The sequence below is a fragment of the Melanerpes formicivorus genome, unplaced genomic scaffold, assembly GCF_026170545.1.
Source record: "Melanerpes formicivorus ecotype bairdi unplaced genomic scaffold, bMelFor1.0.p_v2 SCAF_4, whole genome shotgun sequence".
NCBI classification, from domain to species: Eukaryota; Metazoa; Chordata; class Aves; order Piciformes; family Picidae; genus Melanerpes; species Melanerpes formicivorus.
This window is the reverse complement of record NW_027142356.1, coordinates 32,511,360-32,537,949: the sequence shown is the minus strand read 5'-3', so window position 1 is coordinate 32,537,949 and position 26,590 is coordinate 32,511,360. Positions and strand designations below refer to the sequence as shown.

At 40.0% G+C, this 26,590-nt stretch overlaps 1 long non-coding RNA gene across 1 annotated transcript in view; it reads left to right on the top strand.

The window, feature by feature from the left end:
* LOC137461568 (uncharacterized) overlaps positions 1-21,136 on the top strand; it is a 35,136-nt gene extending 14,000 nt beyond the window's left edge. Inside the window, exons 2-3 of the long non-coding RNA XR_010993425.1 lie at positions 19,093-19,268; positions 20,562-21,136. This is a non-coding gene — a long non-coding RNA (uncharacterized lncRNA). The remainder of the gene's footprint in view (positions 1-19,092; positions 19,269-20,561) is intronic.
* The last annotated feature ends 5,454 nt before the right edge of the window (positions 21,137-26,590 follow it).

Below are 26,590 nucleotides of genomic sequence, written 5' to 3'. Positions count from 1 at the left end.
TAAGATAATGCTTAGTTAAAAAAAAATGTTCAAAGTAATAATTCAGAGATTCATAGAATGATTTGGGTTAGAAGGGACCTTAGAGATCACGTAGTTCCAATGCCCCTGCCATGAACAAGGACACCTGCCACTAGGGCAGGTTGCTCAAGGCCTCATAAACTATCTCACTTCCATTAACCGGCTAACACATATTAAGTTAGCAAGATTCAAGTTAAGATTATCTCCTTTAAGGTGTAAATGCCATACTGTCATGTAGGCTAGACCTCTTTGTAAAGAATTATTTGCATTAGACTGGAATTTTATGCAAATTTTAGCAAAAAATATTGCCATATATTCATAGCCTGTTTTTTTTTATATATCTTGATTGTGAATGACTTTTCCAAGACAAAATAGAAGATATCGAGGTCTGTGGAGACAGGTTGGACTCGATGATCCTCGAGGTGTCTCTTCCAACCTTAGTTATACTGTGATACTGTGATATATTTCATCTGTATTGACCCCATGGTCCTCAGAATTTCCTTCAAAATCATAGAGTCATGGAATTATTTGGGGACCTGGAAGATTATCTGGTTCCAACCACGCTGCCACAAGCAAGGACACGTCCTACTAGACCAGTTTGCTGAAGGCCCCATCCAACCTGCCTTTGAACACTTCCAGCCTTGGAGTTTCCACAACTTCTCTGGGCAACCTCCTCCAGTGTCTCACCACCCTCATAGTATCATAGTATCATAGTATCATAGTATCATTCAGGGTTGGAAGGGACCACAAGGATCATCTAGTTCCAACCCCCCTGCCATGGCCAGGGACACCCCACACTAGATCAGGCTGGCCAGAGCCTCATCCAGCCTGCTCTTAAACACCTCCAGGGAGAGGGCCTCAACCACCTCCCTGGACAACCCATTCCAGGGCTTCACCACTCTTATGGTGAAGAACCTCCTCCTCACATCCAGCCTGAATCTCCCCACCTCCAGCTTCATTCCATTCCCCCTAGTCCTATCACTACCTGAGATCCTGAGAAGTCCTGAGAAGTCATGGGTGAGGAGTCTGTTAAATTACAAAAATAAACTGGAATTAGAGTAGAATAATTTAAAAAATAAACCCAGGAGCTGATTATAACTAAAGGATCCCTGAGTTGAAGACAAAATAGACAGTTTTATTCAGAGATATAGACAGGGTGTTCAGTTATTGTCCCTCGCAGAGCCAACAAGGAGCAGCAGTGTAAGTATAGAGGTCTCTTTCAGACTCTGAGTAGGACGCTTTTATAATTTATGCACCAGAAAAGGTGAACTTATTGCCATTTTTCTAGCATATTTTTAAGAAGAAGGTAGAATCAATGTACTAAACTGGTATCCAGGTGCTAATGCAGTTGTCCATCTGACTGTAAATAGAGGCAATAGCAGACAATCAAAGGTTAATTAGGTCTCCTACTTGGACTAAGCCCTTCGCACTGCCGCTTTTGCTTTTATCATAGAAGCTGTAGAGTTAGTGTATAAGCAAAGGCAAAAATCTACATGTATACTTTCTAAATAAAGGCAAACAGTGTAAGGTGCAATGATTTAAACAGAATGGAGAGGTTTATGTGAAATCAAAAGAAAAAAAAAAGAAGAAGAAAAGAAGTGCATTCAAGATGAGTTAAATACTGGTGCCAGATCTGATTAGTTGCCCTGCTTATATCCCTGGCAGAAAAGTGAAATGTTTCATTATCCTGAAACCAAGAGAGAAACAAAAATGTCATGGGTATTTAACTGCATATAGATAATGCTCATCTTTTCTCCTTCTTTTTTTTTTCCCCACCAGCCTTAAAATGAAGTACAGCCAGTTTTCAAGATCTAATAAGACCTGACATATTAATTACAAGGTTGTTTTTGTTTTCCAGTTTTAATTTCAGGGCAATTGTAGTTCAAGCATAGATTTAACTAAGAGCACTATTTTGGCAGATACTATTGCTCCTGGCACATCAGAGTAATAACACTAGATCTTAATGAAATGGGAGATGACTTGGGCAGCAGCTCTGCACTTGATTTAGGGATAATTTGAAAGTAACAGAAAAATGACCGTTTTAAGAGGGAAACGTTGGGAACTTACACAAAGGCACCTTGAAAGGTCACCTAGTCCAAACCCCCTGCAGTCAGCAGGGACATGGGTAACAAGAGCGGGTTGCTCAGAGCTTAAATTAACTTGGCTTGGAATGGTTCCTGGGATGAGGCATCTACCACCTTCTCTGGGCATCCTGGGCCAGTGTTTCACCAACCTCCTTATAGGAAATGTCTTCTGTACATCTAGTCTAAATAGAATAGAATAGAACAGAATAGAATAGAATAGAATAGATCAGACCAGGTTGCAAGAGACCTTCAAGATCATCGCGTCCAACCTATCATCCAACACCACCTAATCAACTAACCCATGCAACCAAGCACCCTATTAAGTCTCCTCCTGAACACCTCCAATGATGGTGACTACACCACCTCCTGGGGCAGCCCATTCCAATGGGCAATAACTCTCTCTCTGTAGAACTTCTTCCTAACCTCCAGCCTGAACCTCCCCTGGCACAGCTTGAGACTGTGTCCTCTTGTTCTGGTGCTGGTTGCATGGGAGAAGAGACCAACTCCTGCCTGTCTACAACCTCCCTTAAGGCAGTTGTAGAGAGCAATAAGGTCACTTCTTCTAGTTTAAATCTCTTCTTCTAGTTCTAATCTCCCTTCTTCTAGTTTAAAGCAATTATCCCTTGACCTGTCATAACAGACCCTGTTAAAAATGTTGTCCCCACCTTTCTAATACATCAAAATTATGTCTGTCATTGCTTAAGACTCACTTTTAAAAGAAGCGTGGTCAGACATTGGAACAGGCTGCCAAAGGGAGGTGGTGGAGTCACCATCCCTGGAAGTGCTCAGGAAATGTGTGGAAGGGGCACTTTGAGACACGGTTTGATGGCCGTGGCGCTGCTGGTTTGATGGCTGGATTAGATGATTTTGGATGTCTTTTTCAACTGAAAAAGAAGTAAATAATCTCTGATACTGTGATTCTAAAGGTCCTGAACATAGTGAAACCAAGAGGACACTTAAAGGCATCTCACTACAAGGGGAACCACATCCATTTCCATTAAGCTTTGTTTTTAAAGTAACTGGAAATATATTGCTTTTCACTAAAAACAAACAAATTTGGCAGATTTCCTTAAACTACTTTTTCCTTTTAGAATATGGTTTCAGTTCAGCAGTCACTGTATTAAAACAAAGCAGCTGCTGCTAAACTTTGAAATCTCGTTAGATTGCAGTGACTACTCATCAGGAAATGAAGATAAATAGCAAATTTCTAGCTCAAAACTCAGTTCTGCTATAATTAAAACCATTGGGATTAAGACTTCCACGTTGCCTGGGTACTTCCTGCAGGCTATTTTATGTGGGGTTTGTGCAGCACTTTACTTAAAATTCCTGTGCAATTTTTATAGTTGTGGAAGTTGTCACTGCTCTGGGGAGACATTATGGAGGTCTTCCAGTACCTGAAGAGGGCCCACAAGAAAGCTGGGGAGGGACTTTTTACAAGGGCTTGTTGTGGTAGGATGAGAGGGAATGGATTGAAGCTGGGAGAGGGTACACTTAGACTGGATATTAAAAATAAATTCTTTACAGTAAGAGTGGTGAGACACTGGCAGGGGCTTCCCAGGGAGGCCATGGATGTTCCCTCCCTGGAGTTGTTCAAGACCAGGTTGGACAATCTGGTCTAGTGAAAGGTGTCTCTGCCTGTGGTAGGGGGGTTGGAACTAGATGATCTTGAAGATCCTTCTAATTCAAAAGCATTCTATAATTCTATGATTTAAGTGGCAGGTAATGCACTTCATTAGTTTCATCTAAATTCACCTGCAGGTATGTGTTGGGTGTATAACACATGATAAACACACAGCTCATTCTGGTTATCAGTTCAAATAGGCTGAATGAGACACTGTCATACCTCAGCTCTTATCTGGATCACGTTCTTTGATTTCCTTTCTGGTCAAAACCTAGAAGAGAGTTCTTCTCTGTCCAGGTCAGGTATTCATATAGAGAGCAAAAACTTATCAAAGTCATCATCAACTAGACCTTGAAATAAGGTTCTAAAGGTAATTTAGATTTTCCTTCCTGCCTTTTGCATGATAAATCTTGTAATGTGCACATGGAGTCCTGATGTGACAAGAATAAAAGTGGCATTCTTCAAGAAAGCTTGCAAAGGAAGATGACATTTATTCTTCCTGGACCAGAGACAAAATATGACATAAGGGAATAATTTTGGAAGATCTGTTGGGCTTCCAACCCATAGCCTTTGGAACAGGGAAAGATGTTAAAGAAATAATTGTAAGAAGATGTCAGTAGCAATATATCTCAAATAATAACAAATTCTATAAGAACCTTTATTTGCTGAAAGCTTTGAGTCTCATAACTACCAAATTTGTCTCATGTTGATCATTTGTCATTGAAAATGTGTGAAAGAGACCTTAAATATATAACTCACAACTTCTTATCTCAGCTCTGTACCAAGCATAGAAAGATAGAGCAATTAAAAAACATGTTCCATCACTGAAAATTCATGGTTGGAATTTAAATTGGTTTTCAAGATCAAGGGAAATAATGTAATAATGAGTGTTAGTATGCAGAAAGTCATAGAAAGTTAATGGACTTTAAAAACTGACACATTGCTCTAGAAGAGTCATTAACACAGCCCTTGGCTTCAGAGCAGAAATAACTTAAGATAGATGCATTGAATTAATTAAAGGCAGGAACCCCTACACAGAGTTACATTTGTAAGGAGAGACAGTGATAAACTTTTAAATAAACAGAGAAAATAGACTTTATAAAAAAAAGAAAAGGAAAAAAGAAGAGAAGAGAAGAGAAGAGAAGAGAAGAGAAGAGAAGAGAAGAGAAGAGAAGAGAAGAGAAGAGAAGAGAAGAGAAGAGAAGAGAAGAGAAGAGAAGAGAAGAGAAGAGAAGAGAAGAGAAGAGAAGAGAAGAGAAGAGAAGAGAAGAGAAGAGAAGAGAAGAGAAGAGAAGAGGAGAGGAGAGGAGAGAAGAGAAAGAAGAGAAAAGGAAAGAAAAAAGGAAAGGAAAGGAAAGGAAAGGAAGGGAAGGGAAGGGAAGGGAAGGGAAGGGAAGGGAAGGGAAGGGAAGGGAAGGGAAGGGAAGGGAAGGGAAGGGAAGGGAAGGGAAGGGAAGGGAAGGGAAGGGAAGGGAAGGGAAGGGAAGGGAAGGGAAGGGAAGGGAAGGGAAGGGAAGGGAAGGGAAGGGAAGGGAAGGGAAGGGAAGGGAAGGGAAGAGGAAGGGAAGGGAAGGGAAGGGAAGGGAAGGGAAGGGAAGGGAAGGAAAGGAAAGGAAAGGAAAGGAAAGGAAAGGAAAGGAAAGGAAAGGAAAGGAAAGGAAAGGAAAGGAAAGGAAAGGAAAGGAAAGGAAAGGAAAGGAAAGGAAAGGAAAGGAAAGGAAAGGAAAGGGAAAAGAAAAGAGAAAAGAAAAGAGAAGAGAAGAAAAGAGAAGAGAAGAAAAGAGAAGAGAAGAAAAGAGAAGAGAAGAAAAGAGAAGAGAAGAAAAGAGAAGAGAAGAAAAGAGAAGAGAAGAAAAGAGAAGAAAAGAGAAGAAAAGAGAAGAAAAGAGAAGAAAAGAGAAGAAAAGAGAAGAAAAGAAAAGAAAAGAAAAGAAAAGAAAAGAAAAGAAAAGAAAAGAAAAGAAAAGAAAAGAAAAGAAAAGAAAAGAAAAGAAAAGAAAAGAAAAGAAAAGAAAAGAGAGAAGAGAAGAGAAGAGAAGAGAAGAGAAAAGAGAAGAGAAGAGAAAAGAGAAGAGAAGAGAAGAGAAGAGAAGAGAAGAGAAGAGAAGAGAAGAGAAGAGAGAGAAGAAAAGAGAAGAAAAGAAAAAAGTAAAGAAAAGTAAAGTAAAGAAAAGAAAAGAGAAAAGAAAAAAAGAAAAGAAAAGAAAAGAAAAGAAAAGAAAAGAAAAGAAAAGAAAAGAAAAGAAAAGAAAAGAAAAGAAAAGAAAAGAAAAGAAAAGAAAAGAAAAGAAAAGAAAAGAAAAGAAAAGAAAAAAGAAAAGAAAAGAAAAAAAAAGAAAAGAAAAAGAAAAGAAAAAAGAAAATCTTGAATTTAATATACTTTGCAAGAAATTAAAATTCTATTGTAGGTTCAGAAGATTTTTTACATCCTTGTTAAAAATAATTGTTTAACTCCTTTGGAATTTTCCCTCCTGAAATTGAATGATACAGGATTGAGGCTTGGAAAGTTTCTCAGTTATCCCTGAAACTCAGCTCAGAGGCAGAGGTGGCGTCATAGTAACCTATCTGCATGTTTAATGACGGTGTCGCCCAAACTCAAGAGATTTCAATAATGTGCCTGAAAGAGAAAAATTACTTAGGTGGAATTTTGCTCTCTAAAAGATGTCATTATACTGGGTCTCATTATCAAAGCTCAGAACTCTGCTGTGGGAGCTGGAAGGACTGTACCTGTTCTATTAATTTAACTGGAGCAAATGGGCACTGAAAATTGGAAGGTGACAGTACCAGCTTGTTCATTTACAATATGAAACACTTTAACCCCATTCAGGAGAAAAAAAAATAACAAAATTTGAAGTTTTGTTGTTTAGGATTCACAAGGCAACAATAAACAGAATATACAGCAACTGGAAACATAAAACAAACTATCAAAATATATCAGACACTTTTTAGTCCTTTCACAGAAACTCCTTTCTGAAAATTATGGTTATTTTCCAAATTTTAATAGGCCAGAAGAGAAGGAAACATAAACACATTTTTATCAATAATCCTGCAGATAACTTAGTTAATGATCTCACAGTCTATTAACAGTGAAATTGTGTTACTCATACAGAATTTGTTAGCACCAACTGCTGTCCTCGGAGTCAATCCTGACACCTGGTAAGAGCCTGAAATGTAGCATCAGAAAGAATAAAGCAACAAAGAAGCCATGGGAACTAAATGAAAATCACCAAGCTTTTAGATACTTTTGATCTTAGATGTTATTTAACACAGGGATAGCTGGTTTGAGAAACCAAGTGTTCAAACTCACCACCATGGTCTTAGAAAGTGCAGCTCTGGAAAACAGAATGTGAACAGAGCTTGGCATCTGACTACAGAAGGTGATAAGTGCAGAAATCTGTGTGAGGGAGTTAAAATTGATTAAATGAGTAAAATTAGATTACACCTGATGAAATGATCGAGAAGGTTAGATCTTCCCTCCAGCTCTTCTACAATTCCTTCTTAATTCTGACCTTAAGCTCCAGGCAGTTACAGTAAAAATTCCAACACCTGACAGCCATTTCAATTCTATTCTACAGCTCAAAGCCAAACTGAGAGACAAGCAGGTCCTTTAATTCTTCTGAGGGATGTAGATATCTCATATGTCAGAGATATGCATAGTCATGTTATCAGCGTAAAGGTTTTCCTGCAAAAAGAATCTGAAAGAGAGAATTAATTGTCTTAAACTTTTAATGCTAAACTGTAACTCACAACTTGAAATCTGTTATATTTTAAAAACCAAAGAAAGATTAAGAAAAAGTGAGGAGAATACACATGGTTTAAAACAGGAAAGGTCATGAAATAAAGATTCACAATGAAATGAGATGAGACAGATCAGCTAAATAGTCAGGCCAACCATCTGCATTTAAATCTCATTTTCTATATCAAAATTACATCCCAGAAATAAGGAGGTTTCAGATATAGGTTACAGGAACACAGTTTATCTAGTCCAAGCTCCCAGTACAATCAGTTATGGATACTGGATATTTAAATGGATATGGATGTTACAATGATTTTGACAGAAAACTTTACAGCTGTAACAAAGCAGGTACAAAAATCCCTAATAATTGTGATCACAAAGAAGAAAAATGCATGGATTCCTAGAATGGTTTGGATTGGAATGGAGCTTGAAGATGATTTAGTTTCAAACCCTCCGGCACTGTCAGGGACACCTCCACCAGACCAGATTGCTCAAGGCCTCTTCCAACCTGACCCTGAACCCTTCATGGAAGTTCTCTGGGGTGCTTTTTTTTTTTTTTGGAAAAACTTACAGCTATGCCACAGACAGGTCCAAAAGGTCAAGTTAAATTCTCCAGGTAGGCCACAATCTTTAGAAGAAATAAGTATCAGCCTACTGGGGGTCATAAATTTCTCCAAATTCCTCCAGGTTCTCCTCAACTCATTACTGGATACACAAGCTTTACAGTGTGCAGATGTGAAATAAAAACTGACCAAAGCACTTCTGATCTCCTTGCAGAAGGGATCAGTTAAGGCAAATCACAGGACCCAAAAATTATGAGTCTTTTCTTTTAAGAAGACAGACAAATGGGTGTTTGGCTATATTGGTTTATACAAAACCTGTTCTCCAATGTGTGGACTACATAGGAGAGCAGGTTTTATGAGCAGCAGCTGAGGGAACTGGGATTATTTAGTCTGGAGAAGAGGAGGCTGAGGAGACCTCATTGCTCTCCACCACTCCCTGAAAGGAGATAGGAGTCAGGTGGGGGTTGGTTTCTTCTCCCTAGTGACAAAAGATAGGGTGAGAGGAAATGGCCTCAACTTGCACCACGGAAAGTTTAGGCTGGATATTAGAAGAAACTTCTACACTGAAAGAGTTCTCAAAGACTGGAAGAGGCTCCGCAGGGAGGTGGTTGAATTCCCACCCCTGGAGGTGTTTCAAAGCTGCAGAGATGTGCTGAGGGACTTGGGAGAGTTAGATAATGGTTGGACTCTTAGAAGTCTTTTCCAACCTAAACAAGTCTATGATTCTCTGTCTCCCTCCCACACTTGCCCCAAAGTAGGTATGTAAAGGTGTTACCCCATAAAATCATATTTTGGGGAGCTGTAGTAAGTCCTATATCAAAACCAGATACAGAAATGTTTTTTACACTGTCATTGGTGTGAAAGGCTGTTACTACAACTTATGTTTCACTCTGACCCTCACCACATCTCCTGCATTCAGATTTTGTTTCAGAGTTTCAACATCCCCCAAAACCTGAGCCTGATTAATCTGATTTTGTGTGTCTTACTTAGACGTGTTAAAAGCAGATTTAGATCTGTGGATTCAGCCCCTTAAGCAATTAAGTTGCTCATCATGTGCCTTCCTTTCCTAGAAATCAGTTAACACTTAGCATTCATGAGGGATCCATACTAATGACACCAGCAGAGAGATGTGTTCATGACTTCAGAAATTCATGCAGGTATTGCTTATCCTTTACAAACTTGTTTTTCTCTGTGCTGTTTTATTTAATAGAATCATAGAATGCACTGGGTTGGAAGGGACCTTAAAAGGTCATCTATACAAACCCACTTGCAGTAAACAGGGGTGTCCCCAAATAGCTCAGGTTGCTCTGGTCAGGTTGCTCAGACCCCCCATCAAGCTTGACCTTGAATGTCTTCACCACCTCCCTGGGCGACGTGTTCCAGTGCTCCACCATCCTCATAGGAAAGAAATCCTACCTAATATCCAACAACTTTTTCCTAACATCCATTTGTACAGAAAGATTCTGTTTCTCATTTTAGCTGAGGAATTATGCATCTTCAAGACATCTTTTTCTGCTATAAACATAAGAAAAGAAAGATATGTGAATAAATAAAAGGCAGCAAATGAAAGTTCATTTTTAGTTTGTTTTTAGTTCACTTTTGGTCACCAACATAATTACACTTCAGAATCTTGCAAAACACGCATAACTTGCCAGATTCAGTAATTCTCCTGAAGCTACCTGCATTTTTTTCAAGAGGGATGAAAAGTTCAGATACATGTAATTGAGAACATAATTTCCATGCAAGAACACTCCACAAGTGTAAACTGTGACCATCATTCACCCTGCCAAGGAAGGAGCTGGAGGGCATTCTCGTATTCCGTACAACCAGCAACGTTCGGGTCTTCCAGAAACAAAACTGTGGTTTCTAGGGACTACAGCAAAGGAGGTATTAATCCTTTTTCCAGTTGTGTGGTTATATTTTTGAGGCTGTGACACAAATTGCCAATCAGAAGATTTTTATCACTGTCTCAAACAGAAAGGACTGGCCAGGGGTGCACGTTTCCTGTGATGTGCTCCAAAGAAATGTGTTCGTAATACATGGTTCAGAGGAAAAAAAATATCTAGAAGAAAATTGTTAGTGCAATGGCTAGACATGAGTTTTGTCTGCAATGCACAAGCCCTTTCTATAAATAGATTTGGTTAGTGACAGCTATTTGATGTCTACAATAGAAGTTATTCAGGAAACCAGGTAATCAGGCATGTGGGTTTTCTTAAACAGGGTAATTTTAAAGCAGACAGTACAATTCAACATTGCTGCACGTAATTGTGAAAGCTTAGCTGCAATATCTGTTCCTCAGAGTTAGGCTGGCAATCTATTCACAATGGCCACATTGACACCTCCCAGCTGGATCCCAATAGAAGGTCAGTCATGCCTAAAGAGGAGGCATATTCTCACACCAGGAGCACAATCTTTGGGAACAACTGGCAGATCAGCAGATTCTACTTGCTCAACCTTCATAAAGACTCACAGCAGTAACTCTGTTTAACCAGCAGAGTTCAAAATTTGAAACCTTGTCCTCTACAAAAATTGGTCACAGATTGCTCCCAAAACTGGTCCCACAACACAATAACTAATCAGTTCCTGCAATGCTGGACTATTACCTTGATGATCCATTTAATGACTGGGTATTATAAGGTACTTTTTGGTGTTGTGTCAAAGAGGTCAAACTGGAGAGTAATTTATAACCTTACAATTTTGGAAACCTGTCAGTGGCAAAGCTTTTGCAAGGGTATGACATTTTCACAGAAAGGTAGCTATGACAGTAACTACAGAGAAATAAAACTTAAAAAAAAAATATATCATCTGTTAGAAACACTGCAAGTGTCTAAAACTCATTAATTTGCCATTACTCCTCATCAATATTATCAGTGCACTGGCAGTTTTAAATGAGTTTGGTGGCAGTGTCACTCTTCAAAACAACAAAATGTATGTAAAGCTTAAGTGAAGCAGGAAGATTCTGCTTCTCTTTTCCTCCTCTGTCAATCAGATTTGTGCAATCTACCGCTGGGGTTTAAATCATGTTCCATTCAGAGCAGTCCAGATACAAATGGGGGAGGGAAAGAGGCCAAACAATTAAAGAAGCAAAAACCTGTTCATATAACCGTGTTAACATATAGAAATCTACACTCCAATAGCCACATTTAAGCATCTTAATTATAAAAAATGAGTGAAGATCAAATTTTAAGCTTGAAATTAGAATAATCTATAGCTTGTTGCAGAGAAGAGCATGACCAATTGCCCTGACTCTTCACACAGTTTCATCTATTTATGTTGCCACATTTAGGTAATTCCTATGTCTCCATAATCAGCTTTCACTAGACCTGCAAGAAATACAGAGGGTTTTTTTTTGACACATATTAATCTGAATTTCATATTAGATTGGAATGCTATAGAGGACATTAAAACTCAGCTTGCCTTACTTATAGCTCACAAGGGTAGTCTTCCACTAAAACAATGCAATAATAAGGGTGCTTGGATAACATTGCCTGGATTTGGATTCAGAAAGGTTTAGCTGCATGTAAAGCACGCTCTTCTGAGTTTTGTCATGAATATCAAGTACAAATCTGACAGTGAGTGTTTTGTTGGGAAAACTGTATTGCACAGAAAATTAATTGCAGCTCTGGAACTTACAGAAAATGTTGAGTGTCATTGATGATCATGCTAATTAATGCTAATAATCAGCGTTTTAAGATGAGAGGAAATAGCCTCAAGTTGGGCAACAGGAGGTTTAGATTGGATAGTAGGAAAAATTTCTTTCCTGGAAGAGTGGTCAGGCATTAGAACAGGCTGCCCAGGGAGGTGGTGGAGTCACCACCATCCCTGGTGGCAGGTGTTAAAAGAATGTGTAGACCTGGAACTTCAAGGCACTGTTCAGTGGGCATGGTTGTGTTGGGTTGATGGTTGGATTTGGTGACCTTGAACCTCTTTCCCAACTTTACTGAATCTAATAGTCTGAGAACATCCCCCATATGAAAACATTCAAGAGAATATATACCATGCAGAATGCATGTTTTAGTAGTTTTTATATGGGAATACTAATGTTTATTTACTGTTTGTGAACTACTCATAATCTTAAGGAATTCTCTGTTGTGGAACAAAGACCAAGTAACTAATAGAGAGTAAGTGTTTCTAAAGGAAATAACTCTCTAGTTAGCTACAATCAATAAAGTTATAGAACTCAATATATAAGCTGTGGCAATACCAGACCATAAAAAGATGAACTGATCATAATTTAGAGTGCTGCAAGACACTTCCATGTTAGCATTAGAAAGGGATAGATAATTTCTTTTTTTCATGGTAATGCTTATTTTATAGACTTGATTATCTTTTCACACTTATGTAAATCAAGAGTTATTCTACTGAAATAAATTGTCGTAACACTGTAAACGTGTTCAAGTTGAAGAAAACTAAAATAGCGTCTCTCGAGGGGACTACTGGTGAAAAGCTACAATAAACAGAAATGAGAACATGAAGATGTAGATCAGTAGGTAGGAATAAACAAAAAATAATCCCTTTCCTCATCATCTGAGCACTCCCATATGTCTGAGAATTGGAGAGTACAGATGAAATGTGCAGTGGCATTTTGTTCTCTTTAACTAAAAATTCTAGGTAGGAACAGTTCCAGAGCTTAATCCCTTCAAAATTGACCAAACAAAAATAGAAATAAATATTCTAACCAATAGATTGCAGTGTGAGTGGCTAGGAGAACCAGGTGGTATTTTGGTCCTTGTGTAGACTCTTCCTCAGAAGAGAAAAAATCAGAGGCTACAAAACTGCTCTTCTTATGGATGAAGGTAGACTGAAGGCATTCTCAAAAAAAAGGGAAAGAGACTTTATGTGAGCAAATATGCTGATCTGGGGTACTCCTCTGGCATGTAGAAGATGTCTTAGAATTTCAAATTGCTTATTCCTGTTTTATTTGACATAAACTTGAATGTGGTTTCATAAACCCTAAGAGAACACAATGACAGGCTGTTGAATATTTGGATATGTATGAGAGTGGTGTCGAGGCTTGTTCTTTATATAGTCTTCTTGGCCCAGAGAATACTCTGCATAGTTACATAATGGCTTAAAACTGCTAGTAAAATCTAGAAGTTCCATTATGAATTTTTTCCCAATATCCAATCTAAACCTCCCCTAGCACAACTTGAGGCCATGCCCATTGTCCAGTGCATAGTTACTATCTAAACCATAAAAGGTTTGCAGAACTGTGACCTGCAGTAGCCGGTGGTGGGACCAGGACACTCAGATGATGAAAACTGTGTTGTCATGGTCAGAATCTGAACAGATCTCAAACATCTTCTGCACAGCATTTGAATTTTCAGATCTCAGAGCTATTTTCTATTGCCTGACATGAAATGCCATTCCTGCTGTCTGGACTGACAGAAATTCTTTTGTCAAGCTGAAAAAAAACCCCCTACTTTCACATGTAGGCTTTCTCAAGTCTCCTACGCTAAAGTAGTCTGACAAAACCCCCCTCATTGTTCTTAACTCCTTCAGGTTTCACAGCAACTAATACTGGGTTTGGCCACATTATTATTTTTTAAATAGTTCTTAAGATTGATTTGTAGCTAAACAAGTCTTGGAAGATGTCTAAACTTTGGGGCTCCTTTCAATTCAGAGAAGTTTCCTGTTGTAGGCATATATGAGCCAAAGAAATCCAAATCGTTATATTTAGACATATGACGGTATAGCTCTCTAGTTTAGCATAAGCATATCTTTTCTTATTTAACTTGATCAGGTAGAACTGCTTAAAATACATCCAGATAAGGTAATTAAACTAGTATACTCTATTTCTTCATATCATTTTTCTCTTACCATTGAAGCTGTGACACTAAATTTATTCTGATGGCTGCTAAGTTTTTTACAAGCTTTGAATATCAAGTTTTCTGTATAATGTGACAATAAACCTACCCTCAGTTTGTTATAACAAACTTGAGGTGTTTTTTTTTTCCCCCTGATATGTCTCTAGACTGCAAGTAGAAAGTTTACATACTGGATGGGATTAAATAATGACTGAGGATCTGTCAATCAAACTCTGCTCTTTCTTGTAAACATGCAAACAGAACAGCAAAATCTCTTAGACACTTCATTTCTTCCTGCAGGACTTAAATATGTAAAGAAATCTTTTCAGTTTCCTACTCATCACTTAGGAAGAGTCACTGTCAGCTATATTTGGCCATCACTTCTGCTTTAAAGTTAGTGAGCATTTTGAAATGCTCAGGCTTTCCCTGTGTGACAGGAAGGTCTCAGCATGTGAAAAGATCTGCCAAACTCAGGGTTCATAGTAACTTATTCTACTTTGTCCTATAGAGAGTTTCTAATGTTAGGGAAAATCTGCTAAATGTTCTATCTCACTATGCCTTGTGCTTCATGTAAATGTTTTGAGCATGTCTACATTTGCTACAGGAATGTGTTCTTTAGTACAGGGGCTGTCAAGCTTCATCTTACCCCTAAGGACCTGGTCTCAAGCTGTGCCAGGGGAAGTTTAGGCTCAAGGTGAGGAGAAAGTTCTTCACTGAGAGAGTCATTCATCATTGGAATGTGCTGCCCAGGGAGGTGGTGGAGTCGCCATCCCTGGAGGTGTTCAAGAGGAGACTGGACATGGCACTTGGTGCCATGGTCTAGTCATGAGGTCTGTGTTGATAGGTTGGACTCGATGATCCTCGAGATCTCTTCCAACCTTAGTTATACTGTGATACTGTAAGAAAGTTTTTGAGAGAGAGAGTTTTCTCTTTTGCAAAGGGTATTGCAATGATACTACTGTGCAAAACAGCTGCTGGGAGGATTACTCATCAGATTTGATGTAGTGTTGCTTTAATGTGCCTCTGCTGCACTGTATCTCTGGCTGTATATAACCTTGTTTGGATGTCGTGCAAGAATCTGACTTGAAAGGAGCAGATGTGACAGATTAGGGGCTGAATGGTAATTCTACAAAGATGCTTATCTCTTTTGAGTCAAGGTGTGAGTATTCATGGTTTAATGTCTGTGGTGTTCTTAGACTGATAGGTCTTTTCCAATAGAAACAATTCTGTGATTCTATGATTTTTCTGTGATAACAGTAGTGTATGCATAAGCCATTAGAAAAAGGAATAATAGAATCATAGAACCATTAAGGTAGGAAAAGACTGCCAAGATCATCAAGTCCAACTGTCAACTCAATATCACCATGCCCATTAAAGCACGTCCCAAGGTCCACGTCTACCAGTTTCGTGAACACATCCAGGGATAGTGACTCCTCCACCTCTCTGGGCAGCCTGTTCCAATGCCTGACCACTCTTTCAGGAAGGAACTTTTTCTTGATATCCTATCTAAACCTCCCCTAGATTAACTTGAGGTCCTATCACTAGTTACTTGGGAGAAGAGTTTGAGCCCACCTCACAACAACCTCCTTTCAGGTAGCTGTAGAGAGCTAGATTAAGTCTACTATAATTAATCATTTGTGTGATGTAGGTAGAGCCAAAGGAGTGGTGACAGTACTTAGTATGAAGATTTGTCTGAAAAAAGGGATGGAGACTGTTTCTTCTCACTTCCTCCTCTCAGGATATCCAAGACAGGTTTTTAGTATGGAGTTCAACCCTTAAAATCCTAGAATAACCATTTAATTGGTTTTGTTGGAAAAGACCACTACGATCACCAGGTCCAACAGTTGACCCAACACCAACACTAAACCACGTCCCAAAGTGTCAATTTCTTAACACCTCCAGGGATGGTGACTCCACCACCTTCCTGGTCAATCTATTCCATTGCTTGACCATTCCCTCAGTAAATAAGTTTTTTTCCTAATATCCAATCTCAATTTCCTCTGGCACAACTTGAAACCATTCCCTCTTGTTAGTATTAGTGGAAGCTGATAAAGGACCCTTAAGCTTATCTGCTGCAGTTTGTCCAAATTTAGTTATGCAGATCCAGCCTTGGACAGTGAAATCGTTTGGACGTGGCCTTTGGTGATCCTGAAATTCTGACTGGGAGAATAAAGTCACTGATGTAGATTCAGGAAGCCCTTCTGGCTATCTGGATCTGACCTTTCCTGTCTCTGATACTATGGCTTTTATTCTTCAGCCAGTTTTAAGAAGCAGCAGTCACAGAGCTGTTTAAATGTAGCTGGGAGACTGTCCACAAGTTTCTCATTTGAGAAAACGTGAGAGGCAAACATCATGTGAGTGATGGCAGTATAAAAACTCTCAGTAGTGCTGCAGAAGTACAGACCATGACTGGCATAAAGTTAGAATGAAGTATGCAAAGGAAAGGTCAAAATGTTTTCCCTACAGAGCAGTGAAGATGAAACACAGATGAAATATTTGAGGATGCTGTGCTTTGCTTATCTGTTGTTGTTCAAACTCTATGAGACTCACCAAGCTCAATCTCAGGCACTGTGTTCTTCTCACATGTTGGTCTTGGCAAATTATCTGATAAGAAAAGAAGCCTGAAGTGTTTTATTTTAATGGAAAAAATTTGCTATACTCTCACTCTCTAGTTCCATTTTATTCGCCCTCAGATGGATTCGTGTAAACAAGAAGTACCAGCATAGAGCACAAATTGTCATCTCCCTCTTTTTCCATGCAAAGGGATTTCATCAGGGCCTGCTTTTTCTTTATCTTGGTTTGTTTGTTTGTTTGTTTCAGCTGCCCATAATGAATATGAGGAGATGTGCCTGCTGTTTGTCATTGTCCTCTGGAAACATCATCTGGCTTTTATGGCTTCCCTTTTTTGGTGTGTTTTAAGTCATAATTGTGTTTTGATTAACACCAAGCAATGCCAAACACGTTAGCTGAGTCTTGCCTACTCCAGCTTTAAAAGTACATTAAGAACACTGATGATCACACAACTTCAAACTTAATAAACCTGAGACCTTCCTGGGGCTAGATTGGCATTCAGCACAACCTGGGCAGAATAAGCATATTGACAAGAAAGTTAAATTATTTTACAGAGCTGCTGAAGCTGGAAGTACAGAAGCCTCTGATAGTCTTTTAACTCAGTATGTGACAAAAATTTGTAATACAGTAGAAAGCAGCAATTTGGAGACAATATCAGGTGAATACTGGGTGAAATTATTGGACAATGACAATAGATGCTGGAAAATGGCAATAAAAAACCTCAGGATTATATGAATTTCCTAGATTATTTCTGCAGGAATCTCAAAACAGGTGATGTGATAGGCACTGGAAGAAGAAAGTGATGTGGAACTAAGTGATTTACCAAGAACTATGGAGCAATCACTGCTTGGGAAAGCATGCAGTCTGCAGGTGAAATGTTGCTGATACCTCTAGCCCTTGCAAGTCAGATACTTCCATTACAACTAAACAAGACTACATAGACATCTCCAAACAAGCAAGACAGCTGAAAATTAGGTGATACAGAAATCGTGGGATTCATCCCATGAAGTTCCAGAGATGGCTACCAGGACATAGCTTTCCAGCAGCCACATGGCTTCCACTTCCAGTTCGATGCCCATGCTGTGTTCTTTGGTGCAAAGGCTGGAGTGTTGCCTGTGTCACCTTCTTTAGAGGAACACCCCTTAACTTTCCTGAGGCCTTTCATTAGTGCTTCTCTGTTGACTTCTACTACCTCAGGTTATCGTTACCTCTGATGGTTCATTTCCATAACTGTCTCCAGCACACCTTGGAGCAACAGGTTGAGAGCCTTTGCTAGCACCCTATCCCTCTGACTTTGTGGACTTGTAGAATCATTAAGGTTGGAAAACACCTCCAAGATCATAAAGTCCAACTGTAAAATGAACACCACCACACCCACTAAACCATGTCCCAAAGTTGGCACAATCAAAATGTTATCAGAGAACCATAGACTTGTTTTGTTTGGAAAAGACCTCTAAGATCTTCAAGTCCAATCATCAAACCAATACCACCACGCCCACTAAACCATGTCCTGAAGCCCCATGTGTACATGTTTTTTGAATGCTTCCTTCACCAATTAAGTTTTCCTTTTCCAAGTCTATCTCCAGCTATCAAGCTGTTCCTAACTTTCAGAGAAGACAACTGAATACGTGACATTCTCAGGGCTTGGAACCCTAAGAACATCTATCTGGATATTTGCAATAAGTTAAATAAAGTTTGTAAGGAATCCTATTCTCCTTTCCCTTTATTTACCCTCTGTAATTTATAGGGTCCTCCAAATTATTCATCTCTGGAGAGGCTGTGACTTTCTTCAGGCAAAAGAGGGAAAAGACAAAGTGTTCTGTAGCAAAAATAGAGCCTGAATAACACAAACCTTGGTGCAGAAGTCCCTGTGTGAAATTCTTGTGACGGGTCATCGTAAGCTGTGCACTTTGTAATGTTCCTAGGCTGATAGATGAGATTTAGAGTTAACAGAGGGACAACTAACAGCAGCTTGCCAACAGTATTTATCCCTTCGACATTAAGATACTGCGAATATGAAAACCAAGGAAGTATTTTTTTAACCTCTGGTGTCCAGCCCAAAGTGATCCAGCTGCCTTACCCACACAAGCTTCAGAGACTTACTTGGTTCATCCATGGGTGGCTGGATAAAAGAGTGGGGGTAGGGCCTTGTTCAAGAATGAATTTCCCATAATCTGAATAGAAATTAGCCTCCTTTTTTCTAACTGGCATTTCCAGTATTTGTTCTTTTCCCATAGGATGCTGCTTTGGAGTAGCACTCCAACAGATCCCTTTGTTTCATTACATAGATGTCTTTACTAAATAGTGGCTGAGATATATTCTTACTCCAACATCTAAGTCTGTGCTGTACCATATTTGAGCCAACAGGCACCTAGCACTTCTTTAGTTGAGAAAGGAAAAATGTAAGCATGATTAAGCAGTGGAATAATCTGTGCTAGTGCCCTTGAAGTCTTCAAGAACAGAGATGGATTTCTCTTCTGAGAGAGATGTTTCAGTCGAGGTACTGCAATAGCTAAAAAGCTGGATAAAAATGTGGCAGTCTTTAATAGACAGACACACTGGGGTTAAATGTTGAATTAGCAATGAGCAATCTTGTATGATGGTGAATGATGCCAATCAGTGCCTTCAAGCAGGATTTCTTTCTGAGAATTTTCCTGTGGTCAGGTTACTGTTACACTGATTATTTTCACAGATCACTGAATCACATGAAGAGACCTCTGGAGACCATCTGGTCCAACCTCTCTGCTAAAGCATGATCACCTAGATTAGGTTGCATAGGAACACATCCAGGTGGGTTTTGAAAGTCTCCACAGAAGAAGACTCCACAACTTCTCTGGGCAGCCTGCTCCAGGGATCTACCACACTAAGGTAAAGAAGTTTTTTTCCTTAAGTTCAAGTGAAACTTCCTGTGCTCTTGTTTGTGCCTGATGCCCCTTGTCCTTTCACTGGCCACCACTGAAAATAGTGCAGTCCCATCCTCATAACCTCCACCCTTTAGATATTGATCAGCATTGAGGAGATCCCTTCTCAGTCTGCTCTGCTCCAGGCTAAACAGCCCCAGGTCCCTCAGGCTCTCATAAGGGAGATGCTCCAGTTCCTCTATCATCCTCATGGCCCTCCACTGGACTCCCTCCAGTAGTTCCCTATCCCTCTTGAACTGGGGAGCCCATAAATGGACACAATGCTCCAGGCATGGACTCACCAGGGCAGAGCAGAGGGGGAGAAGACCCTTCCTTGACCTGCTGGGTACAGTCTCCTAAATGCACCCCAGGAGACCACTGGCCTTCTTGGCCATGAGGGCACACTGCTGGCTCATGGTAAATGATTGCTAGTAAACATAGAATCATTGAATGGCTTGGGTTGGAAGGGACCTCTAAAAGTCATCTAGTCCAATTCTCCTGCAGTGAGTCATACTCCAGCACCCCCAAGTCCTTTTCTGCAGGGCTGCTCTCAGTTTCATCATCCCCCAAACTGTATTGATATCTAGGACCATAAACTTTGATTTCATGCCAGTCAGTGTTCTGTTAAACGCCAGTAGAAACCCTTTCACTTCCTAATTCACACTTCTATTGTTACATCTTCTCTGTTGTTTGTGTTTTTTTCAGTCAAATAATGAGAGAGATGTTTTCTTCCTAACTAATGCTATCTTTAAGGGGCATCCAATTTTATACTCTTTAAAAAGGGCTGCCTTTTTTTTTTTTTCATTCAACCCAAATTAAGAATCATAGAATTATCTTGGCTGGAAAAGACCTCTCAGATCAATGAGTGCAGCCTTCAACCTAAGACCACCACAGCCACGAAACCACATCCCAAAGTGCCACATCCACACATTTAAATTCTCAAATAGTTTATATTATTTGGCACTCTTGAGATCTTTCTGGATAGGTTCTCTACCAAAAAAAAATATTTTTTTCTGCCTTGCTTCTCGTTATGACTTTTTATATTGGAAGATTCTGCTCATATACAAACATCGATGCTGACTGCAGGGCCTCTGAGACAGTCCCATGGCATAAGTATGCATTGTGGTGCTTGGATGCTCATTATATTCCTCCAAAATTGCAAGAATTTTAAACCAAGAGCTTTGCAGTTATGTCAGGGAGACCTCATTTTAAATGTTACAGCATTCTGTGAAGGCTCAACATTTACTTATCTATTTTTTAGGTTTTTGCAGAGGCACTTGATGCAAGAAGACAGGAATTTATGAAGTGCAGGTCTTGATTAAGATAACAAGAGGTGGGATGGCTGCTGAAGGAAGAACTTATGGAAATTCTGTTCTGTAACAGCCCAAGGTTCATTACCCTTTCCAAAACAACAACAACAACAAAATTCTGTTAATAAATCAAGACCCTTCGATTTTTTACTTTAGGCCACTGAAGCTCCCAGCATGTTTATAATATCTCACAAAGCAGCCATTAGGTAATGGTTGGGCTCAATGTTCATAGAATTGTAGAATCAATAAGGTTGGAAAAGACCTCAGAGATCATCAAGTCCAACCTATCACCCAACACCTCACGACTAACTAAACCACAGCTTCAATTGCCACATCCAAACCCCTGTTGAACACTTCCAGGGACAATGACTCCACCATCTCCCTGGGCAGAACTTTCCAGTGGCCAATTATTCTTTCTGTGAAGAACTTTTTCCTCACCTCAAGCCTAGACTTCTCCTGGCACAGCTTCAGACTGTGTCCTCTTGTTCTGGTGCTGCTTGCCTGGGAGAAGAGACTAACCCCCACCTCTCTATAACCTCCCTTCAGGTAGGTCTTTTCCAACCTAAACAAATGAATGATTCTTTGAAGCCATCCCTATTGCTTCATGCATAGAGGAGGAAGAATAAAGCACCACTGAGAAATACATTCTGTAATACCTTATTCTAATGTTCAGTGAAATAACTTTGATCACTAAGGCACATCCTTTCTGTAAGTTGTTTTTTGGGTTTTTTTATGCTCCTATGGTTTCTAAAAATGATGTTCACACACTGTATTTAGAATCATAGATTGCATTGGGTTGGAAGGAACCTCTAGAAGTCATCTAGTCCAACCCCCTCTGAAGTAAGCAGGGACATCTCCAACTAGATCAGCTTGCTCAAAGCCCCATCAAGCCTGACCATGAACATCCCCAGGACTGGGGCCTCCACTGCCTCTCTGGGCAACTTGTTCCAATGTTCTACCACCTTCCTGTGCAATCTAAATCTACTCTGCTCTAGTTTAAAATCATTGCCCCTTGTCCTGTTGCTACATGCCTTTGTGAACAGTCCTTCAGTTTTCTTATAGGCACCCTTCAGAGACTGGAAGGCTGCCAGAAGGTCTCCCTAGAACCTTCTCTTCTCCAGGCTGAACAACCCAAACTTGTAGAAGAGGTGCTCCAACTCTCTGATCACATTTGTGACACTCTTCTGGACCCACTCCATCAGGTCCGTATCCTTCTTGCCTTGAGGGGCCCAGAGCAGGACTCCAGGTGAAGTCTCACCAGAGCACATTAGATGAGTAGAATTCCCTCTCTCAACCTGCTGGCCATGATTCTTATAATACAGCCCAGGATGCCACCGGCCTTCTGGGCTGCAAGTGCATATTGCTGGCTCATGTTGAACTTCTCATCCACCAGCACCCCAAGTCCTTTTCCAGAAGTCCTTTGCCTGTATGTGATTTCACATGGAACTAAATTCTTGAGAGCTCTGAGAGAGGATCTTATTAATATCTGAGGGGTGGGTGTCAAGAAGGGGCAGCCTCTTTTCAGTGGTGGACAAGGAGGCAAAAGATATGTACTGGAACACAGGAAGTTCTACCACAGCATGAGGAAAACCTTTACTGTTAGGGTGATGGAGCACTGGACCAGGCTGCCCAGAGAGGTCATGGAGTCTCCTCCGGAGACATTCAAAACCTGCTTGGACACATTCCTGTGTGACCTGCCCAAAGTGATCCTGCTTTGGCAGGGATTTGGACTTGAATCTTCAGAGAGGCTTTCCAACTCCTACCATTCTATGGTTACATTTATTAACCAAAAATTAAAAAAATATATAAAAAGTAAAAAAATCAGTAAGTAATTTCTAGTCTCTGTGTGAAGGGACTAACTTCTCACTTGTACTTTTCACTGCACAGAATCTAAGCCACTCCAGAGGTCCCTTCCAACCCTTACCATTTCATGATTCTATGTGCATAGCTGCATGGACTTTATAGCAGTGTTATAAAACACACAAATCAGTTCCTATCAGCTAATGCTCCACCTGATGCAAAACGGGCAGAGAGATCCATCAGAGCTTGAAATGCAGACAGGGAGAATTCTCTGTAAAAGCAAAATCATCCTTTTGGAAACTCACAGCTGTCTGGCTGGAATTTCTGATCCTTTCCTGGCCTTTGAGATGTGAAGCATGATATGCTCAGCAGTTAAAAGTCTTTTCAGTTTAGGATGATGAATTTCCAAACAACCTGACAAAAGTTAATGCAACTTTTCCGACTTACATTGTACGACTGTTGATTTAAGTGATGGAAATACCAGCTGGACCATTTATTTCCTTTATAAAAGGGACTTATTTGCAGCCAAAAGCAGTGCACAGGTGGGCATTCAAAGAGATAGATGAAAGTTCATACACTCTGTTTACAACTTAGCGTGGCATCAATCTGGTCTGCTGTAGTCTCGACAGCCCTGTGTAATCTGTGCAGTGTAAAGGATGTGGGGATTAATGCTGGAGAATTAGATGCTATCCTTAGCTCAGAGCAGCTGTAATTCCACTGCTGCTGGAAGATAATAGTTTTGAGATCAATTGCTTAGACTTTGGGCCACAGGTATGGTGATTTTAAGCTCATAGTTTATGGTGGCTGGGATATCTACTTTTGGTGTTAAAATGTCACATAATGTGTCAGTATTTTTTGTCATTGGGTGGTTAGCGTGGTAAAAGACAAAACCTGTGAGGATTTAAAATATATACCACAAAACAGTTCTTGATGTTGTTATTAACTGGTTTGAGGAAGCCACATGCTGCTTGCACGTGAGTCACTTTACTAAGGGGTTTTTCAGTCTTTCTCAAAAGACTTCAGATTTATTTATTAATCCCACATCTGTCATGGGTCTATGAGATAAATTTAACATAGGATTGGACTTGATGATCTCAGAAGTCTTTTCCAACCTTAATGATTCTATGATTCTATATTCTATACCCATCACTATACATTGTGTCCAGTTCTGAAGCACCCAACACATGAAGGACATTGAAGTGCTGGCCACAAAGGTGAGGCCACGAAGATGACCAGAGGGCTGGAACACCTCCTCTATGGGGATAGGCTGAGAGAGCTGGTCTGTTCAGCCTGGAGAAGAGTAGGCTCCAGAAGGATATCATAATGACTCTCCAGTACATGAGAGGGCCTACAATAAAGCTGGGGAGGAACTTTTTCAAGGGCTTGTAGTGATAGGATTAGGGGGAACGGATTAAGAATGGAAAAACATAGATTTATACTGGATGTTAGAAGAAATTCTTTACAGTGAGGGGGGTGAGACACCAGAACAGGTTGCCCAAGATGGTCATGTATACCCCCACCCTGGAGGTGTTCAAGGCCAGGTTGGATGAGATCTTGAGCAACCTGTTCCAGTGGGAGGTGTCCCTGCCCATGACAAGAGGGTTGGAACTAAATGATCTTTAAGGTCCCTTCCAACACAAAGCATTCTATGATTCTATGATATGTACAGACACATGGACACCAGCTGAATCTGAGTTAGGTAATAAGATAAATGAAGATTAAAAGAGAAAAAAATAATCATAATTAAGAGGAATAAATAATTTTGGCAATCTGTGATGGTTCTTAAGATCATACAGTCCTATCTCTTTCAGAATAGTTGTAACCAGCTGCTAGGAACACCAACCATTAGCCCAACTATACCAAGTCCACTCCTAAACCATGTCCCTAAACACTCCATCTACAAAATCAGCAAGAACTTCAAACATGCTGTCCCACAAAACCTCTCCAGAGCAAACACAAATCTCATGAGGACTTTCAGAGTGGCAGGATGTGTCTCATTATAGATAGTTACTACTCTTGTACTCTTGCCATAACCGAAGGACACAGAAGAAGCAGCCACTGATTCATAGAATTCCAGAATCATAGAATTATTTTGGTTGGAGAAGACCTCTAAGACAATTGAGTCCAACCATCAATCCAACACCACCATACCCACTAAACCATGTCCCAAAGTGCCATGTCTACTTGGTTATTGAACACCTTTGGGGATGGTGACTCCACAACCTCCTTAGCCAGCCTGCTGTGATGTCTGACCACTCTTTCAGTCAAGAAATTGCTTGATTATTGATTTTCTTTTTTTTTTTTTCCTTTTCCACAGATACCTTTTCCTTCCTCATGAACACTTGGCAACTTCTGTGGGGGATTTTTGGTACTACCTACTTCTCTTTTTGTGTTTGTTGAAAGTATACATTGCTGCTTCCATGTAATTTCATTTCTTCCTCAGACAGAGCTTTTACTCGCAGTTATCATCCTTCTTTGTAATAAAAATGTTAGAACTCCTACTTCTGTTTACATTTATGTTTACTTGCCAATTAACTTCACTAGTGATTTTCTTTATTCTTGAATAGTAAGCTCTTTGAAATATCAGCACTGTGTGGGACACTCTTCATCCATGCTTAATGCAACCAGGAGAGGATTTTTGACTCTTGAGGAAGAACTAATCTAATCCCTCTTCTACTTTATTCCTTGCAGAGTGACCATTATGACAGAGGGTTAGCAGACCAAAGCCAAGTTAAATAGCAAAATGTGATTTGCCTGGAGTCCCAACTCAAATAAATTGGAATGATGAAATCAAGGACATTTAAAGATACATTTTGTGAACCAGGTGGAAAGAATCTAACCCCTGTGCAGCTCAGGTTTTTGTCTGAGTTGTTGAAAAAACAATTGTCCCGGTTGTAGTGCCTCTGAAGACAGAAAACACAATCTGGAATATTTTCTTCAGTCACTTTGAGGACACCTTAATGCTTTGCTGCTTTCTTTGTGGCTTTGGGGTTTTTTTTGTTTATGGTTTTTGTTTGTGTTTCCCCCTTTTTTTTTTCTTTATTCTTTGGTTGTTTGGGTTTTTGTTTTTTTTGGTTTGGGGTTTTTGGTTTCTGGGTGGTTTTTTTTGTTGTTGTTGTTCTTTTTTGGGTTTTGGTTTGTTTGTGATTTGGTTTTCGGTTGGTTTGGTTTGTGGGATTATTTTTATTTTGCTGTTGTTAGTTGCTTTTTAAGAACTCTTGGGGTTAAGGTCATCAAGTCCAACCACTCTCCTAGACCTCACAGTCCCACCACTACTGCCAAGCTACTAAAATATATCTCATGTAACAGGGTTTGCCTCCAGGCTTCAGCTTTCTTCCTTCCCTTTTACAAATTCACATGCACATGTGCAAACACAGTGTGGACCTCCATGACCTGGTGTGAGTGTTGGCAGAAGCCCTATTACAGATTCCACTAGATCAGATTGCTTAAGGCCTCACCCAGCCTGGCCTTGTGCACCTCCACGGAGGGGGCATCCACAACCTTCCTGGGCAGCCTCTTCCTGTGTGTCACTACCCTTACTGTAAAGAATTTCTTTTATATGTTTTATCTTACTTTTTTATCAGCTCCCTATTAAAGACACATGGAGAAGTGGACACTGCTGCTTTACATTTCTACCTCTTTTGTTGATCACCTTGGCTCGGCTAGGCTGGCTGGATTGTTTGCAGCAACAAAGCCATTAAGTTAATTTAGGAAATCGTACCTAGAGGTAACACAGGTCAATAACAAACTGCAGCTTCTGCAGTCATCTTGGCAAAGAGAAAGAGGATTGTGCTCCTGAAGTATGTTTCCCACATCCAGAGCCTCCTAAAGGTACAACCTGAGTGACAGATCTTTTAAATTTAATCTTGTTTAGGGCTGTACTTAAAAGCACTGTCTGGAAGTGCAGACCCGTGGTGGTATCACCATCATTACCAGCTTGTCTTGGTCTCAGCAACTCTTTCAGCACCACAGAAACTTTTTTTGGAATATTCTGCTAACATTTAGGAGCAAGCATTAACATCCAAGATGATGTGTGGGGAAGAAAAATTGCCAGTCAGGAGAGAATGATGCTTGTTTAGTGCATGGCTGATATAATGAATTTTCTTGTTACTAAAAATGCTGGCCCTCTTATAACACCTGACATATATATAACATCTGAATGTCCCTGGCAGCAGAAAGG